Source organism: Lissotriton helveticus, chromosome 3_1 (genome assembly GCF_964261635.1).
Source record: "Lissotriton helveticus chromosome 3_1, aLisHel1.1, whole genome shotgun sequence".
In the NCBI taxonomy this organism is placed as follows: Eukaryota; Metazoa; Chordata; class Amphibia; order Caudata; family Salamandridae; genus Lissotriton; species Lissotriton helveticus.
Genome location: NC_136061.1, coordinates 1,665,031,768 through 1,665,037,193, shown reverse-complemented (window position 1 = coordinate 1,665,037,193; position 5,426 = coordinate 1,665,031,768). Strand labels below are relative to the sequence as shown.

General features: G+C 42.8%; 1 pseudogene; it reads left to right on the top strand.

The window, feature by feature from the left end:
• Window positions 1-3,670: 3,670 nt before the first annotated feature.
• Window positions 3,671-4,697, top strand: LOC144825085 (eukaryotic translation initiation factor 3 subunit I pseudogene; annotated as a pseudogene).
• Window positions 4,698-5,426: the final 729 nt, after the last annotated feature.

Below are 5,426 nucleotides of genomic sequence, written 5' to 3'. Positions count from 1 at the left end.
AAAATAATTCCATAGGTAAAATAAAGTCACCTTTTGAAGTATGAGCGAAGCACCGTCATTTCCTGTAATTTTGGGCTGTTTTGGTGAAATGCGCCGACTGCTGTATGTGAAATGCGCGACAAGCGCGCTCCTCAGGCAGGCGCCGGCAAAGGCATCAAGATGGCGGTCGCGGCGGTGGCAGAGCCGCGACCGAAGCAAAACTGAAGCTGCCGGGTGAGAGCGAGGAGCCGGAGATCGCCGAGGGATTATGCAGGTGCTTGGAGCATTCCGCTATCGTTTGCGGAGAAGCATGGTGACAGGGGAAGGCTAGAACCGCCGAAAGTCCTCGGTGGAGACGGAGCCTCACCCCGATGCGTCCATCCGTCTTGGGCGCTTAGCCACGCCCCCGATATACAATGCTTTTAAAAAAGTTTTACATGTTTTCTTTTGGGAATTGGAGTTCATTCACAGCCAATCACAGGATATCACAAATTGAGACCTGCCTAATTAATATTTAGTAGGCAAGTCACTTTGCGACACCTGCAAATGAGCACTTTGCAATCAGATCAATCAGTACATATATAGCATCGCAGATTGCACACCCATTCACACACCGGTCAGTGTGCAAATTACACATTTATGAATTGGTGTTCGTACATCAGGATCAATGACCCTCATTCTCTATTTTTAGCATGAATCTCACCTTTTTGTGGGAAGAGATTATCCAAAATAACATTATAAAAAATCCACTTTTGCATATTAGTTTTCCCAAAGTAAAATGGAAAAAACACCCGAAGATATAATATCCCTAACCGCCGAGTGAGCGTTTGGAAAGGACAATAAAAAACAAAGCAGAACCTGATTGTGTGAACCTCATATTCCAAGAAAATAAGTGTAATTTTTAGGTTTTGCCTGCAAGCGCTTGTGCTGTGTTTTAAATATCTATTGTTTTTAATATAAACTTAAAAGGGACTTACATACTGCCTCCTCTCTTTCCTGGCTTCTCATTGGTTCCTGTGCGTGCCACTTACCTTTCTTCCATTTCTATTAGCTGTAGCATTTTTTTCCTGCATTTACCAATGCTTGTTCCTCCCCTTCTCTTATCAACCTCCTGCTGTTGAAATACTGTTCCCATCCTCTTCGGTGGAACTATATTTTCATAAAGTTTTGTATTTTACTCTTGCAGCATATTTATATAATAACTTACTTCCTGGAGAGATTAAGAGATATGCATTGAATCACAGGATGGTGTGCGGCGTCCTGATACTGGAACCTGGATCCCTAGTTGTCAAGTCAGCAGCTCTGGCCGCTGCGCCACATCTGCCCCACTCTCGTGTTATCTGTCAAGGTGCTCTTCCCTTCTGGTCGATGAATGATGAAAATAGCTCTTTATTCATTACATAGGCGAAATTGATGCATTATCAATTCTTGTTGATATTATCCAGGCCAAGAAATTCCTGCACTAGGGAGATCGACAAGGTACGTTTTTCACTTACCTATACGTTGGTTTAATGTTGAGATGTGACCTATAATGCAAAAAACCAAGTGGATTGTAAATGTAAAAGCTCCTACGGCATTTTCTTTGAGCTTTTCCTAAGGTGTTGAGGGCCGAAAATGTGAAAAGCCTATGGGCCTCATTTATGAAAAGTGACGCATCGCTGCGTAAAAACAGTGATGCGTCACTTTTCATTGCGCCCTCCTTGCGACACCAATGATGCGTTACAGATACGTCAGTATTTCTGATGTATCTGTATGGCGCAAAAGTGACGCATTGCTGGAGTGTGTCGCAAAAGTGACGCAACTCCAGCAATGTGTCCTTTCACATGGGGCAAGCCCCATGTGAAAGGACCTGCGTCAGTCTTACGCCTGCTGTGAGGCAGGCGTAGGAAATTGACGCATTCGCGTCCTAGAAGTGGCGCAGTGAAATCTTATAGATTTCACTGCGTCACTTCTATGACCTTTTCTTGCTTCAGAACGCCCCCCTGCATACAGTATACCTGGCGCAGGTATAATGTTAGTGCAGGGGTTTACATAGTGACGCATCTACCTAGATGGGTCACTTTGTAAATTTGGTGCAACATGGCACATTTTTTACGCTGCTAGTGCGTCACAAAAAGTGACACACCGACGGCGTAAAAGTGACGCACGGCCTCATAACTGAGGCCCTATGTTTGTTAACTGCCAAAAACAGCAATTTTCATTGGGCGCACGCCTTAATGGAGAGACGTGTTTAACCAATAAGAGAGCAACACAAGTGCAAATCCCTCCAGTGTCTTCAATGGAGTCGAATAGGAGAGAGATTTTTCAAATACTTTCTCCGAGACTACAGTCAGAATAACGGTACCAGAGTCTTTCACAATGTCAGGAAATTGGTAACCACTAAAAAGTCTCAGTGTTACATGTGTTTAAATGGCTGAAATCAAGTTCTATTTTTGGGTTTCCTGAATGGAAACCATATTGTTAAAGGAGGTAAGGCCCTGATTGTATCTAACCTACATGATTTAAGTTAGTAAGGAGTGGAAAGGCGTGTACTGCTATTATCTCCTTCTCTTTGATCAATATATTAATTTAGTGTACTAAAAAGAAACATGATAACATTGAAAAAAGATATTGCAAAGCTGTGGGTAGGCCTCCAGCCATTCACATGGTGTCAATAAATACACAACAAAAACGTTAAAAAAAAAGCTTTCCATGTTTGCTTGTCCAGGGTGGGCTATGGGCAAGCAAGAAAATAAACTTTACTGTGTAAAAAAAATCCTGTGATTTTCCTCCACGACTTCTAGATGCTTCTGCCAGTTAAATTGCCCTGTGGATTAAACCTCCACTTAAAAAGTTATGTGTTTAGTTAGAAGGGATGTATGACGTTGCAACGCATGCTTTTACCACGCATGCTGTTACAACGCAGGTTTTACTACGCATACCATTACAACGCATAGCGCTTTGGGGTGCTGGATAGTGAATAGTTTAATTTACTATTCCAACTCCAGTCCACGTGGACACTAGGGAAGGTGTTGGATAGTAAATTAAATCTATTCCCTATCCTAGAGCGCCCCCCAGCGCAATACGTTGTAATGGTTTTCGTTGTAAAACCTGCGTTGTAATAGCACTGCGTGGTAAAAGTTGCGTTGTAAAGGATGTTTCCCAGTTAGAAGATCAGAGGTTTGAATCCTAATGTATGAAGTTTGCTGTTCACCCTTCTGAGGTCAATTGAAGGAGAACATTTGAGTTGGGTAATAACACCTATTATCAGCACCCAAAGACCAGGCAAATTGCAATGTGTGCTATGCACAGGTAGCAGTTAGTAGCATTTCGGAAAGCAATGCAGGAAGCTGGCATGCCTAGTCGTTCATATGTTGTGACATTTTGTTGAAAAACCATATCCTGATTTCTTGCTCTCTACAGGTGTTACCAGAAAAATATCACGCATTAATGCAAGTAGCTGACTCAGGAAACCTCTTCATACAAACCAATAAATTCCACTATGATTATTATTACACAGACTCCAGCACAGGAAAATACTCAAACAAAAGAGAGAATTTCTTAAAAAGAAAATATTGTTGATATTATTAAGGTGTATACACTTCCTGGAACCAGCAGGACAGTATTTGAAGAAAAAGGCAAACTATTAAGAAGTCTCCATTAAGGCAAAGTAGAAATTCATACAGGGAGGCCCAAGTTCGGCACCGGCATCATGAAAACCATCCTACTGCAAGGCCACGAGAGGTCGATCACCCAGATCAAATACAACCGAGAAGGTGACCTCCTCTTCACTGTTGCAAAAGATCCGATAGTGAATGTCTGGTATTCTGTGAATGGAGAGCGACTTGACACCTACAATGGGCATACTGGAGCAGTCTGGTGTGTGGACTGTGACTGGGACACCAGGCATGTCCTCACTGGCTCCGCTGATAACTCCTGCAGACTCTTCGACTGTGAAACAGGGAAGCAGCTGGCACTGGTAAATACCAATTCTGCAGTTCGAACCTGTGGCTTCGACTTTGGGGGAAACATCAGAATGTTCTCCACAGATAAGCAGATGGGCTACCAGTGCTTTATCAACTTCTTTGACCTGCGGGATCCCAGTCAAATAGAGGACAACGAGCCATATATGAAGATCCCTTGCAATGATTCCAAGATCACCAGCGCTGTGTGGGGCCCTCTTGGGGAGTGTGTCATCGCTGGGCATGCAAATGGGGAACTGAACCAGTTCAGTGCTAAGTCTGGCAAGATTGTTGGCAACATTAAGGAGCATCACAAACAGATCAATGACATCCAGACCTCCCGCGACCAGACCATGTTTGTTACAGCCTCCAAGGACAACACAGCAAAGCTTTTTGATGCCACATCTTTAGAACACTTAAAGACCTTCCGCACAGAGCGTCCAGTCAACTCGGCTGCCCTGTCACCAATCTATGACCATGTGATTTTGGGTGGTGGTCAAGAAGCCATGGATGTAACCACAACTTCCACCAGGATTGGGAAGTTTGAGGAAAGATTTTTCCATTTGGTGTTTGAAGAGGAGTTTGGTAGAGTCAAGGGACATTTCGGGCCAATTAACAGTGCTGAATTTCACCCGGATGGAAAGAGTTACAGCAGTGGCGGTGAAGACCGCTATGTTCGGAACCATAATTTTGACTCTCAGTACTTGGAGTTTGAGTTTGAAGTATGATGGCTCAATTTATGTATTTCTTATTTCTCTTTTCCAAACCTGACTTCTCACTGCGCTATTATCACCCTATTTACCCTCCAAGGTGTGAAATGAGTATTCTCTGTAATATACTTGGGAGCAGGCGACTGCCAGTGAAGCTGTTTGCAGTGGAACCAAAACTGTACAGTAAACCCGATTTTCAGCTGTCCCACCAATGGAGAGAACTTTTATGAACCTAAAAATGTAATGTTTTTTCAGCTGCCTTAATTGTCTTGTGGGGCGTCAGGCAACAGTTGTATCCACTGAGCATGGGAGGTAATGTGGAATTAACTAATCCCACTTAAATAAAGTAAGAATTGTGACCACAAAAAAAAGAAAAAAAAAAGAAATTCATACAGGAAACAATTAGTGCTAGCCAAGAAAGCTGATTTGAATCAGGGGAGTAATACAGAGAATTCCTCTCAAAATGCCGTTTTGAATCTTGAGAAAAATGAACGAGCTTCCTGCGACAAGGCACCATAGATATATTATCCATGGAAGAATGCCCCAAGATGTTTGCTCGTAAGATAATAATTATGGACAGTCTGAGATCTGATCTATTACTTTGCTCCTTGGAACAAACAGCAATAAATGACAATGACATACACAGAAGCTTAATCAAGGATTTATTGGCAGACAAACGCCCACTGTTCCCCTTTTAAAGGCCTCCCTTAAGGAGTTAAGGGACAGCTCAGCCATATTGAATCTTTCTCCCTGACAGATGACCTTTTCTCCTCAAAATTCATTTTATTGACTTGTA